Below are 18,132 nucleotides of genomic sequence, written 5' to 3'. Positions count from 1 at the left end.
CTAGCATAATTAAGTAGTATTGATTGAATTTTTTGTGTGTTAATATATGGATGTATTGATGCTTGTTAATATAGATCACATGTTTCACAAAAGAAATACTTTTGATGGAGTCTCAAAACATATAGGCATAACACCAAGAGTCACTTGTTCCACAGAATAAAAATCTATTGATTGAGTTTGAAAACATGTGGACATAACACCAATAAGTTACAAACTGCTATTCATGTTTACTTGTCCATTTATGGTTTCTAAATATCTTCGAATCCCTCCACTGTCTATGTCTCTCTGCTGCCATTGAATTGTCCAAAGTTTGTCTTCGTCTTTGCTTTTGGGCTAGAATAAAAGCAAGCTTGACTTTGGAACTAGCAACTTTTCTTTTAGCATGCAACCTTTGTAGAATGCCTTGGTAAAACCATTGGAAGACTTCCTTTCAGACTATTTGCCTTTTGACTCCCTCCATAGTGTTGTGTGTGTCTGAAAAATGCATTACGTGCCATGTAGTGAGACTTCTCCATGCCTTGGGTAGACCAAATTGCTGGGCATCCATACTTTTTGACAAAATAGGGAAGGTGGTTGTAGATGATATGCTGTTTTCACAAAGACATAAGAATGCATAGTAAGTTATAAAAGAAAAGAGGATCACACTTAAGTAAAAGAAGAAGACATCACTTTACCATGTAGTGAGTTATATTGCAGGCTGTCCATGCGTCTTTCATTGACTTCCCAAAATGTTTAATTGCCTCTTCAAAGTTCTTGTAATCACTCTTTGTCCATGTTACATTGTCACAGAACATGAAGAGTTGATCAAGAGACCTCCACACCTCTGCCTTCACATTTCGTGCTTCCCAATCTACCTCATGATCTTTCACGGCATTATGGACTTGCTTCCACAATCCATAACTAATCCTTGAAACTGTTCTACCTTGCCTTACTTGCTTACTATTGTGTTTGGGTCGAGACAAGAATCTTCTTGCCTTAACACCACCAATAGAGGGCTTGATTGGTACCTCCTTGCCATTGGTAGACTTTTTAAAATCCTTTGTGATATGAACATCACCTCCATGCAGACCTATATCGGATAACACTTTTTCCAATGCATGAAGAGCATCCTTTCTATTTCTTTCGGGACGGAGTTTCCAAGCAAATCCAATATACAAAAATACCAATTTCTCAATAATTCGACATAGAGCATGCAATGTGCATATGTGAACATTACATAGTGGAATGTCAAGAATGGCCTTGAAGTCAGGGTCAACTTTATCTCTATTAGGTGCTCTCTTCCACCATTTGGAATCCATTACTTAAGCTAATTCTTTGCAGTAAAGACAAGGAGACTTTGAGTTACCTCCTTTACTAACGTTATACATGCACTTAAGTGTTTTAAGATCCCCCGCCATATGCCACTCTACTTGAAAATCACCTTTTCCTGCAACATGGAGATTCTCTCCTTGCACTTGTCTTTTAATTATTCTTGGTATTTCCGTGTGGTGAAACACCCAATCTAGTGTTTCATGGTCTTCTGTCTTTACCTGTGATTATACAAAACAAAAGTCTTACTATAAAAGATTTGAAAACATTGACTAAAATCAAGTACAAAATAAAAAATGATCATACCTGGAATGAGCCCAACCACCATATGTGTTTCTCCGACTGCACACTAAAATACTTCGAACTCGCTTCATTCAATGATGTATCAAGTGCTTCATTCATCAATGTGATAGTAATCCTTTCCATTTTCTTTTCCTTTACAACCTCACACTCATCCAGTTTGATAACAAATTTCAAAATGCCTTTGCACTCTTCAAATGTTATTCCATAAAACTCGACCATTCTTCTTTGAAGTTGTTGTAGATCTACAAATATATTGTTCCAAGGGTCATACACAGTGGTTCCTTTAGCACCATGAAATATTTCTTCAATATGGATATATGGTCCAATAAACTCATCTATACTTTCATTCAAATGACCTCTTATCTTCCACACTGTTGCTGGATTTGGCAGTAAAACTCGTTTAATCCTTTGATCTCTCAAAGTTGAGGATATCGCATGGAAAATCAAACTATATCCCTTCCTGCTAACTCCACTAACATCAAGAGCCTCTTGGATTGTAGTACCATCAACTTGATTATTGGATATAAAGTCCTCTACAACATTGCGTTTGATTGTTTTGTATTTTTTTTCTTCAATCAAACCTTTTGCTACACCACAAGAAAGCAATCCTTTCATTTGTTTAACTGGAAGAAGGTTGGGATCCATATTTTCTTTTGCAGGCTCCAATAATTTCCTATAGTAACAATATAGTAACAACACAATATGCCTATATTATTCAACACTTCCAATCCTGTTTTGCATTAATGGACAAAATAGATATAGTCATTTGAGAGCATTTTTGAGTTTAAAAAATAAAAAATTGCAAACTAACCTTGCTTCCTGAATTCTTCGCTTGCATCCACCAGTCCCAGCCTTCAAATTTGCAATGTTTTTAATCTTCCTGCTTTGTTGTCTGTCTCCAAGCATGGTTCTCTTCCTTCTTGATCTTGTTAACTCTTTTTTATTCTTTGAATGCTCCTCAATTTCATTCTGCAACTGCTGCTCCAATTTTGCACGAATAGCTATCTCTTGAATCCTGGCTCCCTTTTCTTGTAGGTACATTGTTTTATATGTTTCTGCAAATACAGACTGTGCTGAAATATAACCAAGAAGTCCATTTTGTCCATCGCCCGTAAACCTTAGTAGTGTGGTTGGATTGACAAATGGAGGTGTAGAGTTTTTTACTAGACATTTTGGATATATACTTCCATCACACCATAAGTCAATATGTTGGAGCCCTTCTCTTCTCATATTTCCCGTTGTTGAGCATTTAGCACCGTATCCTTTCGTCTTTTTTGTGCTGGAGCATATTGTTCTTCTAAGTCGATGTGAAGATGGTATAATCGCTTCTTCTGAGATTGTAACTCACTAGTATCGGCCATTTTTGTGCTTCTGAGGTTGCAAAGTTGGCTTGTCAATCTCATAGTCTTTTTGTAACATGAATTGTGGAAGTGTGGCGGTATCCATACAATCATTAAGTTTAGTGATGGATTCTTTATGAGAGGCCTGCACACGTCGTCAAAAGAGATGCGAAATCTTCGAGAAACAAAAAAAATTAAGGAGATATTTAATGCAAAATCGTGTTAGTTAGACAAAAGATTATCTTATTCTTTTCTGAACTGACAGTTCAGTGGTCCTTACTGACAGTTCTGAGCCACGTTTCCATATTTCATTATTTTTGAGATCTTTTAGGAGAGAAATAAATCGAAAAATAGTGAATTTCTTACAGGGCCCCAAAATGAGCTCTGTTTTTCCCTAATGAGGAATCAGTGGTGGGTGGTTAGAGATTTCATTAGCCATCTCAAGCATTTGAACTCTTGTTGCCTTCCGCATGAACACTATTTGAATAATCAATTGTTGGATAGATTCATCCATGGGCTTAACTATGAAGCGATCTATAATGGCTTAGTCATTAGAGGGATCACTACATGGGATGAAGTCACCAACAACAAATGCCATCCAACTAGAAGATAATCTCATGATCAAGGGAGCTAAAGCATTGGATTCTAAATCTATTGCTTTCAGAGTCACGAGAAATAGCATTTCTATAGTTAAACCCCTTTTGCTGAAGGCAACACTTTAGTGGAGATGAATTTCATAGATTTCATCAAAGCACTCCAAGAGGAAATGAAGGCCAATAGAACCCCCAAAAATGTAAAAATGTACATATGTATCCAAGAAGAGAGCTTTAAAGGACATTCAACCAATGAGTGTTCAGTCCTAAGGGCACACTATAATGGTAATTGTGCCTTTTGTGGACGTTATGGTCATGAGGCTTCATAGTGCTACACACGTTTGCAAACCCTTGCTAATGCTTCTAGGCCTCAACAATTGAATTTACCGGCCCCATCATAGCCATAAGCCATAATGCTTATGGCTTGTGGCTTGTGGCAACATCTCAACCCAATGCTAATCAAATGAAACAACAACCTATTGCAAGGGGGATTTATAATGCACAAAATGTGTCGTTACCTCCACCAGTTTTGGGACCTCAACAACCTCCTCCAAGGGTGACACCTCTTAATCAAGTAAGCTTTGAGGAGCCTATTGATTTACCAAGAATATGAGGTAGATGTCAAACCCACCTCCCACCTCTTTGAGGACCCCATAGAGCTTCATCCTTATGTTGTGGATGGGAGAGGGGAAAAGGGGCCAGGACATTAACACCATAGCTAGAAGAATGCCTCTTGTCAAGGTCCCCATCAAGTTTTGGAATGCCTTCTGAAGTTTCCTCAATTCAACCAAGCAGTGCCCTCTGCCCTAACAAGATTGTGGTGGTGACAAGTCCACAAATAGAACCCATCATCACACCCCTAAACATGATTGGGGCAAGTAATCAAACTCAAAGGCATATCCTTAAAAATCTAGATCACACACCTTTGAATGCTATCAGCCGGTTACAAGTCCAAAACCAACATGTTCTTGAGCAATGATCTGTGGCCTCGGTAGTGGAATCTAAAAAGAAGAAGAAAAACATGAGAAAAAAGTCGGTTAAGAATGGGAAAATAAAGGAAACTAAAAAAACAAATCTTGGGACACCTTAAGAGCCAGTCTTCATTAGGGACCTAGAGGATGACTTGGATTCCTTGGACACAAGGGCTGATTTTGAAAAGGGTAGGGAAATATACTCCAAAACTAAGAGTGCGGGGAAGGAGACCCCACAGGAACATGTGATTCTTGAAACTAGATCACACATGACAAAACTTGGCTCTTATCCTAATCCTTAGAATGCGATTGAGCAACTCCAAGAAATTAGTGATTTAGTTACGAAAACACAAGAGGAGATTGAACTAAGACTCAAGCAAGTGAGAGTCTCAACAGATGCTGTACACTCTAGTACCTTAATGCCTACTACTGAGATTCGCAAACCTCTAGATGTGTCGGGTGTCATCACTCCACCTCTCATAGTTTGATCCTTGATTGGTTCAAGGGATAACTACCATATGGAAACCCTGAGCCCAAATCAAAAATGGATTTTCCACTCTTACCGGCACCTATTTATGGAAAGGAGGTTATGAATGCACCACTAAATATGCCCAAATCATTAGACTTTATGGCCTCACAAACCAGTACAACTATAACCGCCCGATTGAGTGAAGATCCTAAATTTTTTGAAGCGATGAGAGCTCTCCTTAATGGATAACTCAATGTCAGATTACCACACATGTATAAGCCAATATACAATGGAGACACCTCAAGTTGTACCCAAATCAATAGTCCCAGTGGAAGAAGAAAATACCAAATCTATGGTTAATTAACAAATTGGGACAATACTTTGAAGGTGATAATTCTAACACACTACTACCAATCAACGGCCAAGGGCATCACGATAATGGGAGTCCTAGATGGTGGTGCGGGAGTTAGTATAATCACCAAGAAATGTTGGGAGAAGATGGCCAAGCCACGTCTAGAAGTCTCAGACATCATTGTCAATATGGTTGACGGGACTGTCGCCAAACCTATTGGGATGCTACGAGATTTAAAGATCAAGGTTCTCAAACATTGGGTTGAACATACCTTAATTGTTATGGACTTTTCCAAATAACAAGAATCATATGAAATGATCTTAGGATGCCTGTTCATGAGAGAAGCAAAAATGATACATGACTGGTCTCTATAAGAACCATGTCTACCTCTAATTTGATGATTCCATCATCAGGGTTTATCTTGTGACTGGCGCGTGGTAGAACTTGTAGCTCTCCTTAAGGAGTATAGGGATTTCTTTGCATGGACATACCATGATATGAAGGGAGTTCCTACAGAGCTGGTACAATACACCACCCTCATGGTACCTAAACGAGTCCAATAGCGACCCTATCAAATGAATCCAGAATATGCAAGCATAGTTAAGGAAGAGATCGATAAAGGGAGTTCCTACAGAGCTGGTACAATACACCATCCTCATGGTACCTAAAGCTAAACGAGTCCAATAGCGACCCTATCGAATGAATCCAAAATATGCAAGCATAGTTAAGGAAGAGATCGATAAACTCATTGAGCGTGGATTCATCTATGAGATTGAACAATCAAAATGGCTCACCCATTATGGTTGTGCCCAAGAAGAATGGAAAACTTAGAGTGTGTGTTAATCTCAATAAAGTGAATGCTGCCACGCGCAAGGATCACTACTCCTTGCCATATTTAGAACATGTGCTCAAACAAGTTATGGTTAGGGAGGCTTATAGATTTTTGGATGAATACTTAGGCTTTAATCCAATTTTGATCACACTTGAGGACCAAGATAAAATAACCTTTATCACTGAGCATGGTGTATATGCTTACAGAGTTATGCCATTCGGTCTAACCAATGCACCAGTCCCATTCCAAAGACTTATGAATATTACTTTTAAGGACTTCTTAAGAAAGTTTCTTAAAGCTTTCTTGGATGATTTGTCCATTCATTTGTCTTGGATAGAGCACCTAGAATGCCTAAGAAGGGTGTTTGAAAGATTTAGATTTTAATGTATATCCTTAAACCCTTTACAAATGCCAGTTTTGGGTGAGAATAGAGTTATTCTTGGGCATATAGTGTCCAAAATGGGATTTCCATTAATGAGAGAAAAATCAAGGTCACCTTGGAATTACCCCCATCAACAAACAAGGGAGCCCAGAGATTCATGGGCCTTGTCGGCTACTACCCCGTCGGTTTATTCTTTTCTATGCAAAAATAGCTTGTCCTTTATACAAGCTATTGATTGTATTTATATGGACCGAGGAGTGTAAACAAGCTTATGATGCGCTGGAGCAAGTCTTGACCAGTGCTCCAATCTTACGAACACCGAACTAGGATCTTGTCTTTCATGTGCACATTTATGCCTCTAATTTTGCAATTGGATGTGTCCTAGCATAATGAGGGGAACACAAATTAGACTGTCCTACTAGTTTTGCAAGTCAATAACTAGATGATGTTGAAATTAATTACACCACCATTGAGCGTGAAGGGCTAGCAATGATTTATGTTGTAAAGAAATTTTGGCAAAGAAATTTTGGCATTACCATCTTGTTAACAAATTTATTTTCTATGTTGATTCATCAAGCCTTGTTGTATCTAGTAAACAAACCATGCTCCACACAAGAAGGATCACAAGGTGGTTGTCTTGATTCTTCTTGAGTTTGATTTACAATGGTTGTGAGTCCTGGCAAGAAACATGTCATGGTAGATCATCTATCCCGTATACCTAATGGAGAAGCACCAATTGGAGTTGATGATGAGTTACCGGATGCTACGATATTCAAGGTTGAGGCTATTCCAGAATGGAGTGAGAAAATCATTAACTTTCTAGCTAATAGTTTTCCAAAAGGAAAGGAACTTAGAAAAGATTTAGCAAGAAAGTTGTTAAAAGAGAGCGCACCTTACCAACTTATTTGCCCCATAACTCTTTATAGACAAGGTAGGGATGACATATTAAGACGTTGCCCCAAGGAGGATGAATACTTATACATCATCGAATAAGCACACCAGGTGGACACTTTGTAGGTGACTTTACAGCAAGAAAAATACTCCAATCGGGGTATTAGTGGCCCACGCTCTTCAAAGATTATGCACTATTTGTCAAGGGATGGGACGAGTGCCAATGTTGTGTAAAGCCATAGAAGAAGGTTATGATGTCGCTGTATCCTATGAGAGTCATCTAACCTTTTGAAAAATGGGCCTTAGATTTCATTGGCCCTATTAGTCCTGCTGCACGTGGCACACAAGCACGGTTCATCATTGTTGCCACAGATTATGTAATCAAATCGGCTCTGAAGTAAGAGCTTCACAAAAATGGAGATGGCTAAGTTTCTCTATGAGAGCATCATTACCTATTTTAGAGGTCCATTTGAGCTAGGAGTGATCAAGGTAAGCATTTCATCAACGATGTCATAAAAAATATCACCAACACATTCATGATTGCTCATACCGTATAAGTAAACTCCATATTACCCACAAGCAAATGGGCAAGTAGAGAGCACCAACAAGGTTCTTATTTTGATACTGATAAATACTATTGAAGCTCAATGCACTGATTGGGAGTCTAAGCTCATAGTAGCTTTATGGGCCTATCCAACACATCATACAAAGTTGTAATTGGTTGCATGCCATTTAAGATGGTGTATGGACTTGAGGTAGTAATGCCTTGGGAGTTCATGATCCCTAGCTTAAGGATAGCTGTAAGCGAAAAGTTTGATGGTAATGAATTGGCTAACTAGTTATTTGTTTTTAGAACAACTTACAGAGGAAAGACAAATTGCAAATGCAAAAGATGTTGATAAAAAAGGACTAAAGAAAGAAGTGGTTTGACTGAAATCTCAAGGATAAGGAGATCGAGGTAGGAGATCTTGTACTTATGTATGGGGTTCGTAGTAAAAAGAAAATGCTTAAATATACTGGAAAGGGACCATTTAGGGTTTGCGAAGTTACTCCACAAGGTACTATACGTATTGAGACTCTTGACAGAGTTGAAACTGTTGGTTTCCTTAATGGTAGTAAGTTTAAAAAGTACCATGGACCTCTTACTAAAAAATCCTTACATGCTTCTCATGGCAAGAAATCCGCCAAGGAAAGGGTCGCAAAAGAAGACCCAAGCCCAAGAGAAGGCAAGGGAAAGATGAGCCAAATTGCAACAACATCAAGAAGAAAACCTTAAACCTACTACACAAGCCTTTATGGGAGAGGTTAAAGGAGGCACAGAGGAGAACATAAACATAGCACCTCTACAAACATCCGTTCAATTGCCTAGCCCTTATGGTAAAGTTCTTTATAATGCATTACTTGTTATGGGGGCTAGTCACAATCTAATTTCCTTTAATCCATGGAACTAGTTGGAAAAACCCCAACTCGTAGATACCTCCTTAAAGGTGAAAGGTATTCATGGTAGAAATACCAAGGTTCTTGGGCTATTATACAAATAGAGATATATTGTGATCGCATCAAGCAACTGGTGGGAGACTTCTTGGTATGCTTGCCAGAACATTACCTAAACTGGTAATACTTGGTTATACATGGATGAAGGCTATGATGTATGATTGATTGGTTAACAAGGTGTGTCTTTGCGAGTGAAACCACAACTAAACAATCTATTCATAAATCCTTGCCACCTCCTATTATTGAGGGTTGCAAACGAGGAGGAAGCTTCAACGTCCACAAAATCTATCGAAACCCCCTCCACTTCAGCATCCACTATTCAAAAAACTTTCGATTCATCTACCTCCACATAATAAACAGTTGCATATCAAAAGAACAAATAGATACGAGCGATAAGCGATAAAGTGGTAACCCAGATCTACCTTAAAATGGGTTTCTAAGATTTCTCTATCCATACCACCTCAACTAACCAAGCAAGGAGGACCTCAACATAAGAATCGGCACGTAGGAAGTACAAATTACAAGTTACCCCAAAATGGATACCCAAACAATTATTAAAAGCTCAAGGCTACTATGAGGATAACCATTGTATTTGGATACTAAAACATAAAAGTATACAACTAGTCTCACTACCGCTGCTTACAAATTCTCAAGTCTCCTCAGTGATGGATAAAAGCTTCAATAGCTCAAATGCCAACAAAGAAAAAGCTATTGTAAAAGAACCTTCACACCAATGCCCAAACAAGTCTAGATCCCAAAGAGAAACCCTATCACACACAAGACATGGTGATTAATGGTGGTGAAGCTTCTACATCACTAAAACCATTGTTGGCTATCCAAGCCCCAATCCCATTGATTTCCCTAGAGTGACCCACTGTGCAAGTGTCAACTCCATTGCTCATCTAAAAGGGTGAACCTCTAAGCTTCATCTGGTCTTATGAGAGCCCTTTGCCACCATTAAAGCTAGAAGTTGACATGTCACAGTGACAAAGAGCGCTCCAACAAACACTGATGGAGAAAAGTTGGAAGGGATGGTTATAGAAAACCTACAATACCTTCGCGAGGTCAAGGTATGAACATAAATAAGGAAGGGGGGACTTATGCTAATATCATTACATTTATTCTTCACATTTTTCTCCTCGACAAGATCATTTCCATATCAAGATGGAGCTTGTTGAAAAAAATCTAACCCATGACAATATAGCTTGAATCAACATTGTACAACAATATAGAAACCATACACATTCTAAAAATTTGACTAACCATACAAATATAAAATAAAATTTAAAAAAAGATGATGAGAAGGAGCACATGTCAAACAAAAGAATGAAGTACGACTTTGCTGTGAATACAGGCCATGAGCATGGACTTTTCATGGACCAACATGAGTGACCCTATCCTGGACCTAGATTGCCAAGAATGGTACTATCGAGGGCAGTTAAGTATTCTTCCTTTCTAGACCCACTCAAGATATTTTTATGCACCCCTAGTGGAGAGATGTTGTGGACCCACCTTACGGACCTGTTCTACCTATAATTCCATCCCCTTGCACCATGCCTTACCTATAGGCATCGCATGTTGTATGCAGCGTCCTACTTATATTGGCAATGTAAAACTTATTTTAGGTGCTATCGGATAGGACTATCACAAACCTGGTGATAGGAGAGACACCATAATGACACGATCACGTGAGTGTACATTACCCACCACAGTGGGAGGACCCTATCAAGCGAGAACTACACAGGAACAACTTGTAAAGAAAGGGAGGAGGGTAAGAACTTATGGACTTACACAAAGCAATAATACCAAAAAAAAATCCACAATAAGATAACCACATCACCATGTGCAATCTAGGTAGGACTTGAGGCTCTTAGTGATGGAGCCTTGGGACCGTAGCCTTGATCTCCATGGGATGGGATCTTGTGGCTAAAAACCTATCAATAAAGGGCTTTAAAAAACAACCATCGCTGCTAGAGGTACTTAGCGGTTCTTAGATACTCTTGTATGAGGCCTCTGGGGGGCCATTGCTTGGGTCTCTGTAGGGTGGTGGCCTACTTTTATTCTTTTAGAATTAAAATGAAGTTTCATTTATGAAGCTAGATAATAGCTACTAGAGATGGTTTCAACAAATTGATAGTGTGTTGAGACTAAGTTCAAAACCAGAGGCATGCTTTTTGCTCCATCTTAGATTAGATCGAATTTGGACCAACCGTTAATATTACCTGTTCTTAACTAGAAAGTTTGACTAGTCGCAAAAAATTTCCTCACTGCTTGATTGGTGTTTGCATTATGCTTAAATTCAATTTTTTTCCACAAGAGAACCTTACTCATGGTACCATGTTGCCTTGTAGACCTTCCAAAACCTCTAACATTTCATGCATCCAGCAAAACAGCCTCGACAAATCTTTATTGACATATTCTGAAGACAAAATATGCATCCCTTGATTAACCCCTTCCACAACGCTCTCAAAATCAAGGTATTTTTTGCTCAAATACAGAAAATTGCTTTCATTTATACCTTGATTAATGCTAATCCTTTGAGGTTTTTAAGGCATTAATGATTCACATCTCACATTCAAGTGTTTCTAAACCTCTGTAAAGCATCAATCAGATTTTCCCCTTGATTTGAGTGGTCAATTTGTTAATCCAAAATCGGGTATAAATCTCTATGTACGACGGAAAGACACTAGCCATTGATAAGGCTAAGAACTCCTTAAGAAGATTCAATGCATTATCATTTGAAAGGGACATGCATCATCATCATGTCACGCTTTATGAGCACATTGAGAATATGATCCATCTTTGCCTGCATGAATTTCATTACACCATGAAATCAAGGATGAAAAATACCAAGGCCTACATCAACATAAAGATCTACATCAACATGAAGAAGGTCAAGAGCAACATTGACATTACTGAGGTGTCAAAAATGCATCATTTCTCTAAATATCTCTTCTTTTTTAACTAATATCCTTGTCCTTAGTCAACTCTTCATCTTATGTGAGTATTTACTAATTTTTGGGGGATTTTCTTTATTTCTTCAATTTAACTCCTCCCTACATTTGGATTAATCTAATTGGCCCCCTCAGAACCTTAATCTAAAATTTTTTGAAAATCTGGACCCTTAGGATAAGGCCTTTTGAACAGATTATAATTGATTTCTAATGCACCTTCTGAAAATCTTTTTGAGCTTCTGTTTCAAGGGAATTTATTTTAATAAGAAGAGATATTTTTCCATCCAAAATATCTAAAAATTGAATAACCTCTCTCTAGAATATTTTCTCTCTCTAGGCCAAAACAGGGTAAAACAAGATCTTTCTTTTATTTCAGAGAGGGGAATATCTCATTATTTGTGAGTTTAAAACTCAACCACACATGTGAAATAGGCGCCTCCTTCATGATGAGAATAGTTCTTTCTTCTCCGGTCAATGGGTTTCGGATGCGTCATTATTTTTCAATCTGTAAATGTGAGAGAAGCTGTGAAAAGGTGAGAAGTATCTACTAGGAGAGAATAAAGGGTAGCATGAGGAGATTTAGGAGGTGTGGAGATATTCTGGGAAGAGGTGGAGAGAATCAAGGAAAAGAGGTGGAGTGAATCAAGCAAAAGAGGTGGAGTGAATCAAGGAGAGATCAGCGGGATTAGAGGGGACTCTCCCTTTATTTCTAAATTCCTATTTTATGTTGAGTCAAGGGTTCTCTGCTTGGGTCATCCCCTAAAATCTGAATCTTTTGGACTTTTTAGGTTTGCTATATGGCCTTAATGTTACAAAAGGCATAGGTGGCTTCCTAAACCAGCCAAGGCCATCCCACCTGTGGTGACCCCTCTATCCTAAGTGAAATGTAATCATAACTAGAAGTCTAGAATTTGTCATCATTGTCTGACATTGTAAACCACCATGAGTAAGACCTACGGGCACTTGGATGTTCATCATAAATAGCTTTGTAATAAGTAGTAACTAGAGCTAGCGTTGGTGTCATAGTAGTCATGGATATTTTGTTGAGGGAGGGTGTTTGAAATACACCAAAATATCTTGTGACATTGGGAATACGGGCATCCGGTCTCATTGGGTTTATAGAGACTTGGTGTGAACACTCTAGGTGTGAACAACCTCTTAGCTAGAGTCAAAACATAGGGTTTGATGCCTATAGAAGGGTATTGTACTTGGTGGTTCATTCAGATCTCACTCTAATATCATTCATAATACAATCACCTTGTGTTGTGCGCAACTTGCTCTCACTTTCTCTCTCTTTTATCTCTTCTTCTTCCTCCTCAACCATGGAGAGATTTCATCCTCCATAGCTCCATGGTTGAACCTATGATTACGGGTACATTAAATTAATTAATGCAACAAAGGGTTATTGTCCCTAAGGTTGGCATGGTTTAATGGAAAATAAGCAGATTTAGAGTAGGTAAGTGGTTGGAAAATGAACCCATGGTTTACATGGTGGTATGTGATTTGTATGCATGCATGAGATTGGGGTCATGCATACCTCTATTAGTGAAGTTGGAGTGAGTGAGATTTCACTAAAGTGTAGCCCAAATCTATAAAAATCCCTCCCCCTAGGTTCATTTTCATGAATGTCTCTTGAGGCATTTATGTGCTCTTGTTGCACAAATTCTCATACATAGTGCTCTCTAACACCTATTTATCTATTAGGTGATATCCCAAGTACTCTTCTACAAATATAGTACAATAATTTTAGAGCTTATTATAGACTTTGAAAGAGGAGAAGAAAATCATGGGAAATTCTTGGCATTGGTACATTTTCCATCATTTTCTTAAGCCCTTACATCAAGTAAAATCAACTTCTAAAGATACTTGTGTCATACATTATTCAAAATTTGTCAATTTGTTAATTGAATTTGCTATTTCTCTTGTTTTCTACTGGCCCAAAAATTCTTTCTTGAATTTTATTAATTCTCAATAAGAATAATAATTAATTATCCTCAAAATTTGATTTACACCTTAGACTATGTTTTACCTTATGCAATAAATACATAAATTGGTAGTTTTGTCAATAATGGGCTCTTGATAGTTTAGGCTTAGGATAAAGATTTTCCTGGAATTTAATTATAAAGGTGGGAGTGTACACATATAGAATATTAAAGTAGATGAAGTCTAAAATTAAATTTGGTAATTAACCTTAAATGTTAAATAAATTAAATAAACCTAAGCTAGAAAACTTAGTGGGGCAAGATTAATTTCATAAGTTCAAAGTGTGAATTTTTGAAGAGTAGGATTGATAAAGAATCCTTAATGTTTATGAACTTGGGCCCACCTTAGAGAAAAGTTTATGACCTAGTATTAAAATATTAAATTATGGGCCTTAGGTTAAAAATTAAACCTTAGGTTAAAAATCATAATTTAGGTCAAAAATTCCCTTTCTCTTGAGTAGAGATTTTGGGAAGGTTGAGGTGAGTTTTAGAGTTGATTCTCTTAGTTTTCCATGAGTGTTGAGCCAACCTATATGAGATGCACCCAAATGTGTACCTAAAGGTGAGTTTTACAATTGATTCTCTTAGTTTTCCATGAGTGTTGGGCCAACCTATATGAGATGCACCCAAATGTGTACAAAATGAACTTAAATTGCACAATTATGATCCATAAAAGGATGCAAATGTAATATTTTTGAGACAGGATTTTCTTAGATGAATGTAGACTAAAGGACCCAAATAAATTCTAGGATTAGAGTTTCTCGGATCAAATTAGGGCCTACGCTAAAATTATTAATTATTAATGTGCATTGTACACTTTGTAATTGTATGCACCTGAGTCGATATTAAAGAAGTAGTAATTTAATCACTCCAAGGAGGGGTGTGCTTACTCTGTGTAATGAAGAATTGGATTGAGTAAATGGGACAAAATCTAAGGATGATTAAGAGTATGCATAGTGAGGGAAAGGAGAAGATTACTCATTCCCTCTCTATCTTCCAAGTTGTATCTTAACTCGAATAAGGACCTTTAGAATACCAAAACTTACCTTGAGATAAGAAATTGATGAGAGATTTTCGTAAGTGTCCTCAATAGGACTTATTATCATGACTTAAATTAGAATCCCAATATAAGATTAAGGATATGAACTTAATTGACCTTAGATGTAAAAAAGAGTTAATAATTATTTAGATACTTTAATCTAGACCCAATGAAATGTGTGTAGCTTAGGATTGATTTAAAATGCTGAGATATAGAGTTGCAGTATTCCAATACTAGAATCTTAGATGACTTATGGCCTTAGATAGAAGAAATTAAAGTTAACAAAGAATCTACGTCGAATATGATCCCTTAGAGACCTAGCATTAATGGCTATGTGCAACTAAGTTAAGAGAGAAGAAAGGGCTCATAATACAAAGGCTTATACAAGTAAAAGGACTTAATAAGCTTGAGCAAGGAGACAACATCATTTGGAGTTATGACAGTGAAAGCAGAGAACGTCTCGTCTACATGTAGATGTATGGATTATATGGATCATGGTTTATTTGTTTGGACACTCAATTCATTACTTGTTGTCTTGTGGAACACTTATGAAGGATCCGCACAGGTGAGAGATTTACCATGGGGATGATGTCACCCAAGTGGTCGATCAAGCCACGAAGACGGTCATATGAGACCTTAACCCATCTTGGCCCCAAGAGTGGGTATCGATTGTAGGTGATCTCATGTGAGATCTATAATTGGTGGGCTATAGTGTTCTTGCCTTGGGAGTGGTATGTGACATTTGATATGGCATGAAGAATGAATGTCCTTGTCTATTAGGGTTGCTTTGTGGGCATGGGATACAAAAATGTAAGTGTCTTGGAAAACTTAAAATAAGCCACCTCCTGCAAGCATAGTAAGGATGAAGACTGCCACCTCATGCTAGCCAAGCTTAAACTCCTCGCATATCTCTCTGATGACATGCTGGAATGGAAGCTTTAGCACTACCATGCTCGTGCACTTCTGGGCTCTTCTGATTTCCCTGATTAATGCATTAACATACTACTTGAACCTTCATTTCCTTCCTCCTTCACATACTCAATGGACTTTCCCCTTCCTAAACCTAATTGGTGCACTATCCTCTATCTAACTTGAGGGTCTTGTGCCTTATTCTTGTAGTCTTCTTGGTGCACTCCATCTCATGCAAACATAACAAGGCAGTGCAAAACAACTAAACAAAAATTAAATACAACGCGAATAGCAACATACCAAAAACTTAATACGTGTACTCGCATTGTGGTGAAGTATATTAAGTTGCGGTGAACGATCTATTTGTAGGGAAAATAGGAGCATAACAATGTGTATTTTGGTGTTGTGGTGAACTATTAATTGAGGAACACCATTAACCAATGGCTAACTCAATACAACATGATAAGAAGTGAAACGAGTATAATAATATGTATTTTTGCATTGTGAGGAACTTACTACTTAGAAATACATTTTTACTATTCTTTACTACAGTGTCACACCAACCACTAGACAACAACACCATAGTTGACCACTCTTTTTAAGTAAGTAAAGAAGTGCCATTTCATGCATACACCATGGTTGTGACAATGGTCTAGTTTAATACACCATGATAAGATAAAAACTTAGCATTTTAATATTTGTATTTACATTGTGGGAAACTAACTACATAGAAATGCTAGACAATAACACCATAGTTGACTATTCTTAAATACATTATAACCAATATACAAATAGAACCATAATCGACTAATCTCTTGTGAGGTAAATATGGAAGTTCTTTACAATGCGAATACATCAAGAAGGGTTCTTTAAAAGATTGGAATCGTGTTGTGATTGCCTTACCTTGAGCACGCGGACTAGCAGAGGCGAGCAGATTTCCAAGGCAAGACAAGCTGAGTCGAGCCGAGTAGAGCAGATTGCTAAGAAGAGAAGGATAATAGACCAAGAGGAGATATAGAGGACAATAGAGGATCAGGGTAGTATTGGAGATGTAGAGAAGTGATAAGAAGTGGAACATTGCAAGAATACACCGCTCGGAAGATGTACATGCTGAAAATTGCAAGAAGTATCATGTGGCATCGGCATCGACACATGTGAGTACTATACCTTTTTTGGCGGCTTCATTAAACTCATCGGGTCATGTACCGGATCCACCTTAAAATGTGCACTAGGGACACATGGTCGGTTCTACCGAAGGCAACTTCTTTTAAGGTGCATTCATCAACGTAAATTTAAGTTATTTCTTTTGTAGGAATTTCAGTTCATACCATGGGAAGGAAGAGGATTAATTGGATGAGGCTTTGATTTTATAGATAATGGGACTTATCGGCTTGATGGGACCTTCTTTTAACAATGTTAGCAACTTTTAGATCTCACCAGAGATCTTTCCTAGTTCTCCTTCCTGCTCTGCGAGAACACTTAGAGTCTATTGTGCAAGCTTGATTGTGGATATCCATCCCTTTCTAAGGACTGGCATCCTCATTGTCCTATACTACACTCATGTTTAGCTATCCACCCCTTTTGTGAGGACTGGCATCATACTTGCAGTCGTAACATAGAATTTACTATGGAACTAATTTAGCTTTATCATCCTTTACATTAATTATATAGGCTTGTGATAGTTTATACTAGAGCTTGAGTGGAATCAAGGGTAGGTTTTCCTAATAAGACCCAAGTCTATGACATTAAGTTTCTTCCCGCTCCTATATCTAATGATGAAAGTCTAGCAATTATCTCCTTGTTTACAAGGAAGTCCAAGCAACAATTCACCTCTTTCTCCTCATTGTCCTCCTCACATTCAGAGGTACTACTTAGCTCAAGGCTTGCACTATAGCATTAGATTGATGCTTTTTTGGCTTCATTGGAAGACTTTTTCTCTAGATTTGGCTCTTCTTCCCCTAGTGGGATAAAGTTTATTTTGAGAATCTCTAGAATTTGAGTTCTGATTAGCCTCATGTCACACCCATTCCCTTCCCAAAACTCGGTTCTTGTGGTAGGTGTTAGCTCTACATTTCCCTTGTTGGTATGTTTTTATGAGGCTCTTATGGTCATGTTCATCTTCTATTCTCATTCCTTTTGGTGGTTTAACCACCACTGGAATGGTGTCTACAGTTCTTCTTGCTTCCTTAGGAGAATGAGGATGAGCTACCTCTTTTCTTGGTTCAATGAGATAGGTTTAGGAGCCATAGCACATACATATCTTGGCTCGTCTCCTAGGAGACGCTACAGCACAAGAAGATGGATCTTTTGCAA

This window comes from Cibotium barometz, chromosome 19 (assembly GCF_041138505.1).
Source record: "Cibotium barometz isolate CiBa-2024 chromosome 19, ASM4113850v1, whole genome shotgun sequence".
Lineage (NCBI taxonomy): Eukaryota > Viridiplantae > Streptophyta > Polypodiopsida > Cyatheales > Cibotiaceae > Cibotium > Cibotium barometz.
Note: the sequence above shows the minus strand (reverse complement) of the source record.